Raw genomic sequence first — 13,969 nt, 5'->3', positions numbered from 1 at the left:
CGGGCTGGGATGCTTTGGCATCCTTGGACCTGGTGTGAAGCTGTGCTGTATTGTATCGTAAGGTGCAGTGCAGTACCGGTTTGGGCGCTGCCTGCCGCACCTACACGCACCCTGCAACCGGCTCTTCGCTCCTCAGCAACGCTCTCGCTCGCTCATATACGAATCTGTGTCTCTTCCCAATTGGAAGTTAAACTTGTAAGAGGTTACAAGGCAGCTCCAATGCTAACCTCTGGGAGAGATAATCCTTGCAAAAGTGAAAAACGAAATTAGCAGTAATTCACTATCAGGACATGTGAAACACACACCAGTTCATGTTCCACCTTTCAAATACACTGCACATTGCCCATGGGGCTACCATGGGCCTACCTTAGGGGTGCCTCACATGACGTAAAAGGGAAGGTGTGGGCCTGGCAAGTGGGTGAACCTTCCAGGTCGACATGGCAGTTTAAAACTGCCCACACAGACACTACAGTGGCAGGTCTGAGACATGTTTGCAGGGCTACTTATATGAGTGGCACAATCAGTGCTGCAGGCCCACCAGTAGAATCTGAAGTACAGGCCCTGGGCACATACAGTGCACTTTACTAGGGACTTACCAGTAAATTAAATATGCCAATCATGGATAACCAATTACAAATATTTGTAATTGGTTATCCATGATTGACATATTTAATGGTGATCAAATACATCCTTACTTAGAATAGTAAACTAAGCACATGAAACTTTAAATTACAAGATGGATTTTTCATCAATGTTAACAATGCACAAGGCAAAAATCTTTTGTGGTCTGAATCCTTTGTCATCAATACTTAGAACCAAATGGGGATCATAATAGCATCCAGATGTAGCATTTTCTTTTCCATCTTCTTCTGTGACAGAACTTACTTTCTTGTTGTCTGCACTACTAAACACTCTGCTGAAATTTTCCTTTGTCTTACACTTAGAACAATTTTTCTATAAAGCTGGACAATTTTTTTAATGAATACCACACCTATAACCAAATTGGATTGATTTCTTCTTTCCCTTTTATGAGCTGTTGTCTTTTTTCATTTTTCTCTCCACATTTTTTGTTAAACAATATTAACTTGAATTTTGGGCGCACCTTCGATTTCCCAAACAAAATGTTCAGAAAGTTTAATCCATTTAGCTATTTCTATAGCAGTGTTAAGTGTCATGTCAGCTTTTACCCATAACCTTTCTTGTACCTTTTTGTTATTGGTTTTCTCTAAGATTTGATCACATAACACTTATTCGTAATTAATATGCTCAAAATAACAAGTGGATTCCAGTGACCTTAAGACTGAGACATGATCTTCTTTAGTTTCATCATTAACCTATTTATGTGAATAAAATTTGTACCTACATTGATTTTCTACCAATAACATATTAACATCTGTTTGGAAGCATATTCATAAACATCTATATTACCTGGCCCAACCAAAGGAGGAAGGTTCATAAATTCCTAAACAATATTTTAACAACCATAACTTCCAATCAGCAGAACAAGAATTACCTTCTAAGCAACTGATCAACTGGGAGAACATGGCGTCCCGCGACCAAATGAATAGGTGAAGCTAGAATCCGCCCCACTTTCTGCCGGTGTTTCCTTGTAGCAGTGATCGCTTCGCTCTTTCTTCCTCGCTTCCTCCTGCTGCGGGGGATGTGTTTCTGCGCTCCAACACCCGCTGGGATCCGTGTGTCGGCTGCCTCCGCTGTTTCCTTCTGGTGGGAGGTGGCCACCCTAGAGCTTAGGAGGGACCGCAGAGCAGCGGCTCGCGGTCTCCTCCTGGTCAGCACGGGCAGCGGCAGCACCTGTCATGCCCATTCGACTCTAGAGAAGGCTGCCACTGAGGAGGAGCAGGCTTCCAGCGTCAGTGTTTCCTCGAAGACTTCCTCTCAGCAAGTACAGGCGAGTCCATTGAAACAAGGGCAACCAGGCGCTGTGCTCCCAGTAAAGGGAGCTAAGAAAGGTAGAGGGCAAAGAGGGGCTTCCCAGGGACCCCTAAAGTCAGCTGTAAAGGGACGTAGGCAGGCCCCCAGGAAGGAGAGGTCTGTCATTGGAGGTGGCAGGAAATACCCCCCCTCCCCGCGGGAGGGAGCTGTGCCGTAGGTGTGGATAAAGGCTCTAAAGAAGCAATGGGGCCTTCAGTAGCATCTTTGGAAGCTCTATTCTCTACCCTCTTGGAGGACATCAAAAAGGGGTTATCAGTGTCTGAGGCCAATCAAGGAGAGATCAGGAACTTTTGTGAGTCCCTGAAGAGGAAGATCGACCTCCTCAACATAAGAACAGACACTTTGGAAAACTCTGTAGGAGAACTAAAAGATGACCTTTGTGCAGTAAAAACAGACATACTTGCTCTCAAGAGGGAGGATGAGGCACTTTGAGATAAGCTGGAGCTCCTAGACAATAACTCCTGAAGAAGCAATCTCCGTATTTCGAACATTCCTGAAGGGAGGGAGGGGGAAGACCTTAAACCTTACATTGTCTCACTATTAAAGGAGACATTGCAGATAGAGGAAACATAAGAAGATCTGAAGATGGACATTCAAAGGGCGCATAAAGACCCTTTTAGAAGGTACCCCAATAGAATTAAACCCAGGAAAATCCTCTTAAATGTTCATACCTACTCCCTTAAGGAAAATATTCTCCATATGGCCCTGAAGGTAAAATCATTGAAGGCCAGGGATTTTTCATTCGAAATACGCTCTGACCTTGCCCGAGCCACTCTGGATAGGCAATGGGAGTTGGGCAGGAAGTTGGATGACTTTAGAAAGCTGGGTGCAGTGGCCCAACTCAAATTCCCAGCGACCCGGAAAGTCATGCACAAGAATAAGATGCATAATGTTAGGTCACTACGAGAGGCCGATGAGCTACTTGAAAGTTTCGAGAAAGGCGAGGTATAGTTAGCTAGTCCGCTCCTGGGTGGCTGGGCACTCAATTATATGAATAAAGTGGGAGGACACTTGGAGCAGGGCATTTAAACACTAATCCAGGTCCTACTGCTTTAAAACAGAACTAGCTGGATAACTTTATAGTGACACACTTAGCAATAATCAGTAAATGGCTGTTAAGGATTGGTTTCTAGCTTCTCCTTAATCTTCGTTTTTTTTCCTTCTCTATAAAGGGACAGGGCGAGTTGCCCCGGGGTGCAGCAGACTGGACTTTTATCAGTCCAGGAAAATCGGGGGTGGGGGAGTATTCTCCAGGGAGGGGTTCACGGGGGGGGGGGGGTTGGGGTGCACTGGGTGGGGAGCATGCGGGAAAAATACAATAAATGTCCTCATTTACCTTAGGCTGTTTGTCTTTTTTCTTTCAGGCTGCTCTAGTTATGTTAATTTCGTACTACTTGGTCTGGCGCTGGCAATCTCTGCTTTTTCATGGGCCTCGTGTTCAAACCTGCATGAGAATGGTTCAATTCCTCTCTTGGAACGTGAATGGCCTACGCGTAAAATCCAGAAGGGCAAAAACTTTACAATATATTAGAGATTTCCCCGCGCAGGTCATTATCCTTCAGAAAACCCTCCTTCTGAAGGAAGAGTTAACCGAGATATTAAAAACATTTAAATGGTTGGACCACATGATTTGTTCCAATCAAAGTGCCAATATCAGAGGGTTGGCTATACTAATCAAAAAACAAGCTAAAGCCCGCATCTTGGACTCCTTGGTAGACCCTTGTGGCAGGTGGGTCAGTCTGAAGGTCATTATTTTGGGTTCTCTTTTTACTCTTGTGGGTTATTATGGCCCAAACCAAGACAACCCCTCTTCTCTTAAAACTATTTTTTTTTTATCTTTTGGATTTCCCAGATCTAGTAATCATGGCTGGGGATTTCAAAATTGTCTTGAATCCTAAATTGGATAAGTCTGCAAAGAGCAAAGCCATGATTCCTTCCAAATCTTGGGCATATCTCCACTCTATGATGGCGCAGACTGGGCTCTGCGACACATGGAGAGATAGATCTGGCCATCAGTTAGGAGTTTCGTATTACAACAGCAAGTACGGTCACAAGTCAAAAATTGACTACATCTTGGTCAGCCACAGTCTGAGGGGGAAAGTCAGGGATATTGGATATCTGACACCACACCTATCTGACCATTTGGGAGTATGGCTGGATCTGGAAGGCAGGCAGAACATCAGAGCCTGGACTTGCGATCGCACTCTCCTTTTAGATAGAGGAGATAAAGCACTTGTCCTAAGAGACTGAGTGTTTTTTGGGCTATAATACAGATCAGCTGCAACCTCAATTGTCTGGGACTCTCTGAAGGCTTTTTTAAGGTGGACAATCACGAGCAGGGTGTGTTTCAGGAACAAACAATATAGAGAGGAGGTGGCCCATGAGGAAGCCGAGATGAAATTAGCAGAGCTGGGCCTGAACACGGGCTGATCCTGAGAAACAGCAGGAAAATATTGACAGACTGAAATAACTAGAAGAGCAGCGAGATACCGTCCTTCAAAGCAGGGTTACATGCAGATGGAGGCGAGCAAGCTTGCCCACTTCGAGTATGGTGAGGGTGCGGGCAGGCTGTTGGCTTGGAAGGCAAAGTCAGACGCAACTTGATCAAACAAATTGACAATGCAGATTGGGTACCTGTCCTGTCTACAGACGAGGGGATAGGGGGCGCCTTTTTTGATTTTTTCCAGAATCTATACCGAAATGACAGGGTGGTGGACAGAACCGAGGCTGTGGAATTGTTGCGTGGGAGCACACTCAGTCCCTTGAATTCAATTTAACAAGAAGGTCTCGAGTAGGACATTTCACAGGAAGAGGTTAAAAGGGCCATCCTAGCCTGTAAGGGGGGAAAGCTGCAGGCCTGGACGGGCTGCCAATAGAGCTCTATAAATCGTTGGGGGAAATATTGGTTCCATTCCTGACCCAGCTTTTTAATGAGATTCTATGCATCCGAACAAAGCTGCCAGGTTCTTGGGGAGAGGCAACTATCACCTTGATTTTGAAAGTGGGGTAAAACCCTGCGAGTTGCAGGTCGTATAAACCCATCTCGCTGCTAAAAGCAGATTATAAAATCTTTGCCAGGATCCAGGTGGACAGGTTGGGATCAGTAGAAGGAGATATGCTACACCCCAATCAAAAAGGCTTTGTCAAGGGCAGGAACAATTATGAGCTCACATACGACTTTATAGGTGCTATCGATCTGGCAACAACCTATTTGCTTCCCCTCGCAGCTATGGCCTTAAACACAATTAAGGCCTTTGATATGGTCAACTGGGTGTATCTGTTGGTGGTTTGGGAGAAATTCAACCTGGGCGAGACGTTCCGCAGAGCCATCCAGATGATCTATCAAGACTCGTAGGCTAAACTGTTGGTAAATGGTAACCTCACCAGTCCTTTTAAAATCACAAGGGGTACTAGGCAGGGTTGTCCCCTATATCCCCTTCTTTTCAACCTGTACATCAAGCCATTTTCCCAGCGGTTAAGAAAGGATTTGAGTATTCTGCCATTTAAGCATAGGGGGTGGGAGAGGAAGGCGGCCCTCTGTGCTGACAACATCTTGGTTCTCTCCTCTGACCTCTCTACGGCCTTTCTGGCAGTTATATAGCTTGCTTAGGACTTTGGTCAGATATCTGGGTACGAGATAAACACTGAGAAGACCGAGGTCATGTCATGGAACTTGGGGGAGTGCCATCATCAGACCAAGCACGACATGAGGTACCTGGGGGTCAGAATAGTGCAGGATAATAACAAGATCTGAGACCAATCTGGCCAATGTAACAAAGGAGTGTCAGAGACTCATGAAGTCCTCGGTCCACCTCCCTCTTTCCATCTTTGGTAGGGTAAATCTGGTCAAGATGGTAGTACTCCCTAAAATTACCTTCCTCTTCAATGTCCTCCCACTACATTTTGACCAATTGCTCATAGATAAACTTCAGCAGGCCATCAATTCATTCATATGGGCCTATAGGGGGACCAGAATTGCCCTGAAGAAGTTGAGACGTAGGAGGGAGAAGGGAGGACACTCGCTGCCGGACCTGCATTACTATGCCTGGGCCTTCCAACTATCCCATTCTAGGATGCTCTTAAAAACTCCGGAGAGTATTGGGGTAGGTGCAATGTTTTCCGCAATGCTAAAATATGCTAGTCGGTCTCAGGAGGGCTTCCTGTTTAAATACGGAGAACCTAAATTCTTCAAGAAGATCATGTTAAAAGTCCTACAGGGAATGGCAAGAACATGGGCTAATATCAAACGGCAGATGGGTCTTAACTATTTCTCGAGTATGGCCCCCCTGTGGGACTCTACTAGTGCACCGGAGTGCCTGAAGGACAAACTAGCACTACCACTTAGATCAACTGGGCTGAAGGTGTGGGGGGATTTAGCCGAAGAGGGCACACTCTTATTTTGGTCAGTGCTTCATAACTTTGCGGAAGGTGGTCTCTCCAAATTTAAATATATCCAGCGGCAGAGTTGGGCCGAAAAATTGAAAATACATATAGATGTATGTAATACCTTAGAGGAACAGCTGGTGTAAGAACCTAGAGGAAAGAACGAGGTCTCCACTTGGTATTGGAGCATCGAAGAGGCAACCGACGGGGACATTAAATTGGCAGAAGAACTGTGGGGCGCTTGCCTACCGAATGACCCTTGGGAACACCTCTGGCGAACATCTTTTAGCACTCTGTTTGCCACTGTTAAACCAGCATGGTTGAGAAGTAATCACCTGTTCACGAGCCACAGGGCCTATTTAACTCCCTTATGGTTGTCAAAGATGACAGACGGGCCCCCAGTTAGTTGTAAGAAATGTGGTTTGGAGAGAGCCTCTGACCTACACATGTTCAAGGAGTGCCCAGCCATTGCAGACTTCTGGGAAAAAGTAGGCAAAACCACCTCAGATATCCTAGGCCTTCAAATTGAAATAAACCTTACCTTGATAATTTCCAGAATATCCAGTGAAGTTACGGGCCAAGCAAGGTCTTTCCTTTTCTATGCTGTGTTATTGGCTAGGAGGTAAATATGTAAAAGACGGGTAGAATGTTCACCTCCTTTGCATGCTGAGTGGTTGTCCTCTGTGTTCTCGATATCCAGGCTGGATCTGAGTGGGACCCAGAGTAGGAGGAAGAAAGCAGCGTTGGATTCTCTATTGAAATGGTCAAATGCTGAGTTTTGTGAGATCGGATAACACACTTTACCTAAAAAACTACAACTAATATGGGTCCTATGATTATGCTTCTCTGGATCTCTCCTGACTGCGTAGGACACTCTCCGTTCCTCCACTGCCAACAACAGTAGCCAGGGTTACCAGGATTATATTGGAGAGTGACCGTGCATTTTCCTTTGGGACAGTGCTATCCTAGTCCGCTGATGTACCGGCAGGTGGGGCATTGAGGATAAAAAAAAAAGAATTACCTTCTAAAACCTCAACCCACATAAGCAAGAGATACAGCTCCCCAAATGTCCCTATTCATCTGCAGTTCACCTGGAGAGGGTAAAACCGATGGTGGTGGTACAGTGCTAGACATTTTGAAAAAAATGTATTGCTGTTGTCCAGTAAACATAAAATGATGAATTAACGAAAAAAAGTGGTCACTAATGTCAATTGGAAAAATAAATAAAGTAGACACCCTCGTCAGCTGTTGAAAATAGTGGACCCTTAGAATAGAAGACTTTCACAGCAAAAAAAAACAAATCACTGCAAAAATAAGGAACAAAGGTGGAGAATGTGTGATAGAAGAGAACAGGATTCCACATACTCTACCTGAAATATATTTAGAAACATGCTCAGAGGGTACTCATTGATAAATAAAGGTTGTGTCAACACTGGAACAGCTGTGGCATCCAGAATCAAATATTGGGAGGCAGATGTTGCAAGGGATTTCGCTGTTGCAAAGGGTCTTTCTGTTTGCCCAACTGCCTTCTAGTATGTACCAAACCCAATTAGTGATTCAGTAACATGTTACCAATTTGCAATTTGGGTTTGCAACTCTACAATGAATTGCTCTTTGAAGGGGTGTGTTTAGGGCGATTTGCAATGAGATTTATTAATATTTTGAAACTGAAATCCGGTCTCTAAAAATTCATGTTTTACTGACTACTGAAAGGTAGTGGTAACCAATTTGCAAATGTGAAAAAGTCTCCAATGGATTCCTTTTCTTTTGTGAGTGCTTAAAAAAAGTTAGAAGTAGGCAGTGGTCCATGGAAATACATCTTACTCAATGTTTGTAAACGTTTTCATTCATTTTAAAAAGCATTCCGTTTTCCTTTTAGGAAATCTGACTCCTTAAAAAAAAGATTGCTTTACTGAAAAGCAATCACAGAAATGGTGGTCTGCTGATCCCAGCAGGCTATCACCCTAGTGATTGTAGTCAATCATAGTGGGTCACAATTTGAAACCCATCTCATCCATATTCCGCTACCCACAAAAAAATGTATAACCAGTGCCAGAGCCAGTGCTCATGTAAAGCACTCTAATGAACATATTATTTACCGGTAATCTTCACTGTCATAGTCCTCCTCATCTCAGTTCTTAAGTTCTGGAGATGACCGCTTACCAGAAAGTCCCTTTACCAGGTATAGAAAATTTTAAAAAGGCTTCCAAGAGATGTTTCTTTTCTTTTAATCCCTTTGATATCACTTTATAAATCTCCTCCCCCCTTAGAACCTCTTGCATGTATCAAGCATACAATAATTGGTGGAATAAAGGGAGGGACTGATTATTGTGGATCAAGGAAGACTATGGTTCTGTGAAATTAAGACTAATGTAAAGGGGGCAGATCCTAGCCGAGCCCCCTTATGAGTCACAATTGTTTGCTGCTCCTGGGTGTGCCTTGGGGCAGCCGCCAGAGCTGTACCCAGCGTGCTGTGTTTGAGGCCCCCAATAGAGGCCAGGACACGGAGGGCGCTTGATCCAGTCCTGTCACTGCTGTGTATAGTGGTGCCCAAGGCCTGACCTCTAGGATGTGCATGGCTACTGCTGGACTGGTCGCACCGCTGCCTGTACCCTGCAGGGCGCTACACAATACCACCTGAGTGTTAGGGCCCTGCTCCTTAATTGATCACCCTTTCCTCTGATTTCCTGAGCTCCCTCTTGACTGCATTGGAACCACAGAGTAGTGGCACTGCCTAAAACTTGTACAGCCTGTGGCCTGCTGGGACGGGGGCCAGCTATCTTCGCCACCTTCGAAGAGGGAACCCCCCTCTCTCCCACACCATATGGACCCAGTAATCCTGCTTGGTCACAAGTGGATGAGAGGGGTGCGAGCGCCTCAAACTCTCCTACATTGATTGCCCCATTTAGTGGGGCAGAGCCACCCACTGCGACAGAGACAGTAGGTATCTAACAGCCCCGTGCTTGCCTGAAATCCAGATCCCAGAGGCCCGCTTAAAGCATTACCGTCAAGCTGGCCATCACTGCTGCTGCACACTCCTAGTTGGAGCTACCCCCACTGGGCCGATTGGCTCTGCTTGGCTGCCTCGTGCACCCCAGCTTTGATCCTCTGCTCCGGGGCGTGGTATAGACTGACACCATCAGATGCCGGCTGGCTCACCTTCCGCGCCTGTCCAGCGCAGAAGATCGCGAGACAGAATCTTGTTGACCGCTTCATCTCTCCTCATCGGCTGGCTGGCCACCTATTGGAGCCACATGTGTGCAAATGAACTAGACAGCCTGTCAGAGACACCAGCATTTTGGGACTCGCTCAACCTGCAGACATTTTTCAATAAGATCCACTAATTTCCACAAGAGGCGCCTGATCCCCGTCTGGCACCACACAAAACCTTAATATCCTGCTACCATGGGAAAACAGGACACATGCAAGTCTAAGCTAACCTTTGAGAGTAAAAAACAAACCAGACAAACAAACTGAGACCCCGCACAGAACAACCCATTAGATAACACACGGAAAGCAGTCGGACACGACGATGACCTGAGAGAAATCCTAGTGGATGTAAAGGCCAGACTACGTGCCATCGATGACAAACTGGACCTCATGACTAACCGCCTGGATCGCATGAAGGAGAGGGTCAATAAACATGAAGACAGAATTGACAACCTGGAGACCAGGGTTTCGGAGGCGGAGGATGGACAGGCCACATTCAGTGAACATCTGCTGTGCATGGACAAGGTCCTGGAGCACATAAAAGCGAAGAATGAAGACTTAGAGGCTCGATCGAGATGCAAAAATCTCTGAATTATTGGCTCTCTTAAATCCACCGACATTGGTAAAATGGAAGACTTCATGGAGACTGTGCTTTGTGAGCTCTTCGGAAACCTCCTGTCTCCAGTATTTATTTTTGAATGAGCTCATCGCACCTTGGCGCCCAGACCTTCCCCCGCTGCTACACCAAGACCCATAGCTACACCACGACCCATAGTGGCCCGCTTGCTCAACTACAAGGACTGAGACATAGTTTTTCGTCAAGCCCGAGAGCAAAGAAACATTCAATTCCAGTGAAATACATTGTCCATTTACCCAGATTTCACACCTCTGGTGCAGGTAGCATGTAGAGAATTTCTTTCAGGCCAAAAGACCTAGTGCAAAAACTTAATATTACATATGCCTTTCTATACCCTGCCAAACTATGCATCTCCCATGGCAGCAAACTGCATCAATTCACCGATATGAAGGCAGCCCTTAAAGTTGCCACACTCCTGTCAAGGGAATCTGGATTGGCCTGATCATCGCCGCACACCAGGATCAGAACATGGATGGCATCAAATAAAATGACACAGTTCTGTACGACCCCATGCCAAATGACTGTCATGCATCTGACTATAATCACCATTGCTCAACCTGTGCTGGTGGCCCGACCTAACTGATAACCTGGGTGCCTTTCTTGCTACACCTACTTGCCCTTGGATCTACTCACGGGCACGTTTGCCTCTCGGCCACCCAGTCTAGATCAGATTAGGTAGTTCACCTAGCTCGACTCTGCCACCAAGGATGATTCCTATGCATAATGTTTTGTATGAGGGTCAAACTCAGGGAGGGGTGTTGTTTGTTTGAACTCCGCTATGTTTGGGAGCGGAAGTAGGTATGGGTGGATAACCATGTTACTGTTCTTGTTTCTTTGCTCTGTCTCCCCTTCCAGCAGAACTCACTCACATAACTAACACTGTAATACTCAATGGGTCGAATCCCTCGTACACACCTGTCAACCTAATATTCTTCCCATTTCCCAGGCAGTTGATTTTTTCCTTGTTTTTCCACTGGGTCACCGTGGATGGCTGAGATATCATGCACTGCACCACTACCTCTGACCCCACAGAATCACGACCGCCACCATTAGATGCCTTACTTGGAACGTAAGGGGACATAACCAGTGTAAGGCGAGACTAGTTCACACCTACATAGTACGACATCGTATTGACATATGCTTTCTCCAAATGCTACATCTCACACCTTAGACAGCCTCTCGCCTCAAAGAGGGCTGGTGCTGAGATACACACATTGCTCTCTACTCCAACTATGCGCGCTGGACTGCCATATTGATACGCAAGGGCACACCATGGCATCCGAATCAAACTATGAATGACAAGGAGGCTCGATTCACTGTAGTAGCAGGCATTTTGCATAAGCACCCAGTCATCCTCATTTCAATCTATGGTCTGAATCAGGACTGCCCAGACATCTTTGCCAGTGTGTGGCACCACATCGCCACCCTGGAACCAGGTGTGATCATATGGGGAGGGATTTTAATGTTATACCAGCTCCATCCATAGATCACTCGGGTACGTCCCGCCACCCTCATCCGAATGCTGTTGGGAAGCTACATGCCCTCATAACTGAAAACTCTCTTGCAGACGCTTGGCGACACAGGCACAGGTAGAATATGGACGGTATATACTTTACATCCGGCACATGGTCACATATAGACCACTGGCTCATTTCCCGTGATGTGCTTGCGTGGACAAATGAGGTCTCTCATTTATCTAGAACGCTATCAGATCACGCTCCGCTACTCATTGAATTTTCATTCCCCTTGACAATTTAGCACGCATTTACAAGGAGGTTGCCACCATTGTTTTCCGTAACTCTGTTTTTCGTGCTGAAATACATGCAGCTATAATTGAATTTTTCAAACTAACTACAGGCTCCGTCTATTCACCTTCAATGCTATGGGAAGCCTTTAAGGTTTTGATTCGGGAAGCGTGCATAGCAAAACAAGCTGGTGTCTTCAAGTCAATCAGAGCGCGCCTGGCGGGGCTGCAGGGCAAGTTTTGAGCACTGAAGATGGAGCAATGTAAGTCCAGGTCCCCATCGACTACGGCTCAGTTCCGGGAGACACTCACTGAATATAATGAGGAAGCGCTGGGAAAGCTGAACTTCCTATCCCGCGACGCAATGCACGTTGATTCGGTGAGGAGGATCGATCCAGGAGGACTCTCGCAAACATGCTCCGGTGGCCACAGGTTTCTGAATATGTAGTTGAACTCCTAAACGAGCAGCAGGTGTATCATACCATACCTGAAACCATGCATCACACTATGACCTTGTATTATGCTAAAATCTATATCACCAATGTATCTCGATGCAATGACCTAGAGACAATACAACTGCTCTGGGTGGACCACTCACACCATCCATTCCTTGACTCTCCCTTCACCGAAGAGGAAATATTGTAGGTTATACGAGGCCTCTCCTCCAATAAGGCACCCAGCCTAGATGTTCTAACGGGCTCCTTCTATAAGGAATTTGCCCCTCTGCTGATCCCGCACTTAGAGGCCATGTTTGAGGCGTCCTTGTTCAGAGGCGAGCTCCCTCATTGCTCTGTAAAGCTCTTATCGTAACCATTCTTAAGCCTGATAGACTGGCTGATCTATTTGACTCTTACCGGCCGTTATCTATGGTTAATGTCAACAATAAAATATGTGCTTAATTGCTTGCCAATCTGCTCCTTGTGCTCCTGCCCTAAATAGTCCATCCAGACTAATACAGCTTTGATCCTGGACGCTCAACCACACATAACTTGTGCACCCTTTTTGCAACTCTCCACAGCCATGAACCCAGCCTCTCTGCACTCATCATCCTATTAGACACCACTAAGGCGTTTGACTTGCTAGAGTGGCCACATTTATTCTTCTCCTTCCCCGTCTCGGTCTCAGCCTCAAATTTGTGAGCCTTCTCCAGTTGCTATACACATTTCTAATGGCCACACTCCACCTAAATGGCATGTTATCAGATCCATTCCCCATAATAAGAGACACTCAACAAGTCTGCCCCTTATCTCCTATATTATTCGTGATAGCAAGGGAACCACTGGTAACCGAACTGAGGCAACATCATGTACATCATGGCTTAGATTTCATGGCTCACAACCTCCTTTCTCTATGTATGCAATTTACATTGCCTTATATATCCTCAACCCACAAGTTAACTTTTATCCCATCATACAAGAAGTTATATGCTTTGATGGCCACTCCGGCATATTTAGGCCAAGTCCATATTGTTTCCATTAACTGATGCAACCCAGCCTGTGGCATTAGAATTCCCACTGACATCGACACTGGAGCCTGTATGCTATTTGGGGGGTCTGGCTGAGCAGGGACATTGAGGAACTGTGGAGGGCAAATTATGGGAGGATGATGACCTGGCTTAAAGAGAAAAATCCGACATGGAAGAGACTCCACTACTACACACAGTGGTGGAGACAGATGCCCCTCCCCCTTGCCACTAACCACTGCACTATACCAGCGCTATAAAACCCCATACAGAGTAATTGACATGGTGGAGTGCCTACGATGGGACGGAATGGCATGTGCGGCTGAGCCAAACTCATTGTTTTATATGCTCCATCTATTCCATCTGCCCGCAACCCACTGCTGCCCCCCCTGCATGCTAAGAGGGTGATTATGATGGCGGGCGGATCACCACCGTCGGGACAGCGGTGGCGATCTGCCCGCCATCTCAACCATCTCAACCTGATTTATCCCCTGCCATATTATTATGGCAGGGGGTATCGTGGCGGACGCAAAGAGTGTCTGGCGTTTTTCCGCCGGTCGGCAATCATTCCGATTACTGG

This window comes from Triturus cristatus, chromosome 5_1 (genome assembly GCF_964204655.1).
Source record: "Triturus cristatus chromosome 5_1, aTriCri1.1, whole genome shotgun sequence".
In the NCBI taxonomy this organism is placed as follows: Eukaryota; Metazoa; Chordata; class Amphibia; order Caudata; family Salamandridae; genus Triturus; species Triturus cristatus.
This window is presented reverse-complemented; position numbering follows the sequence as displayed.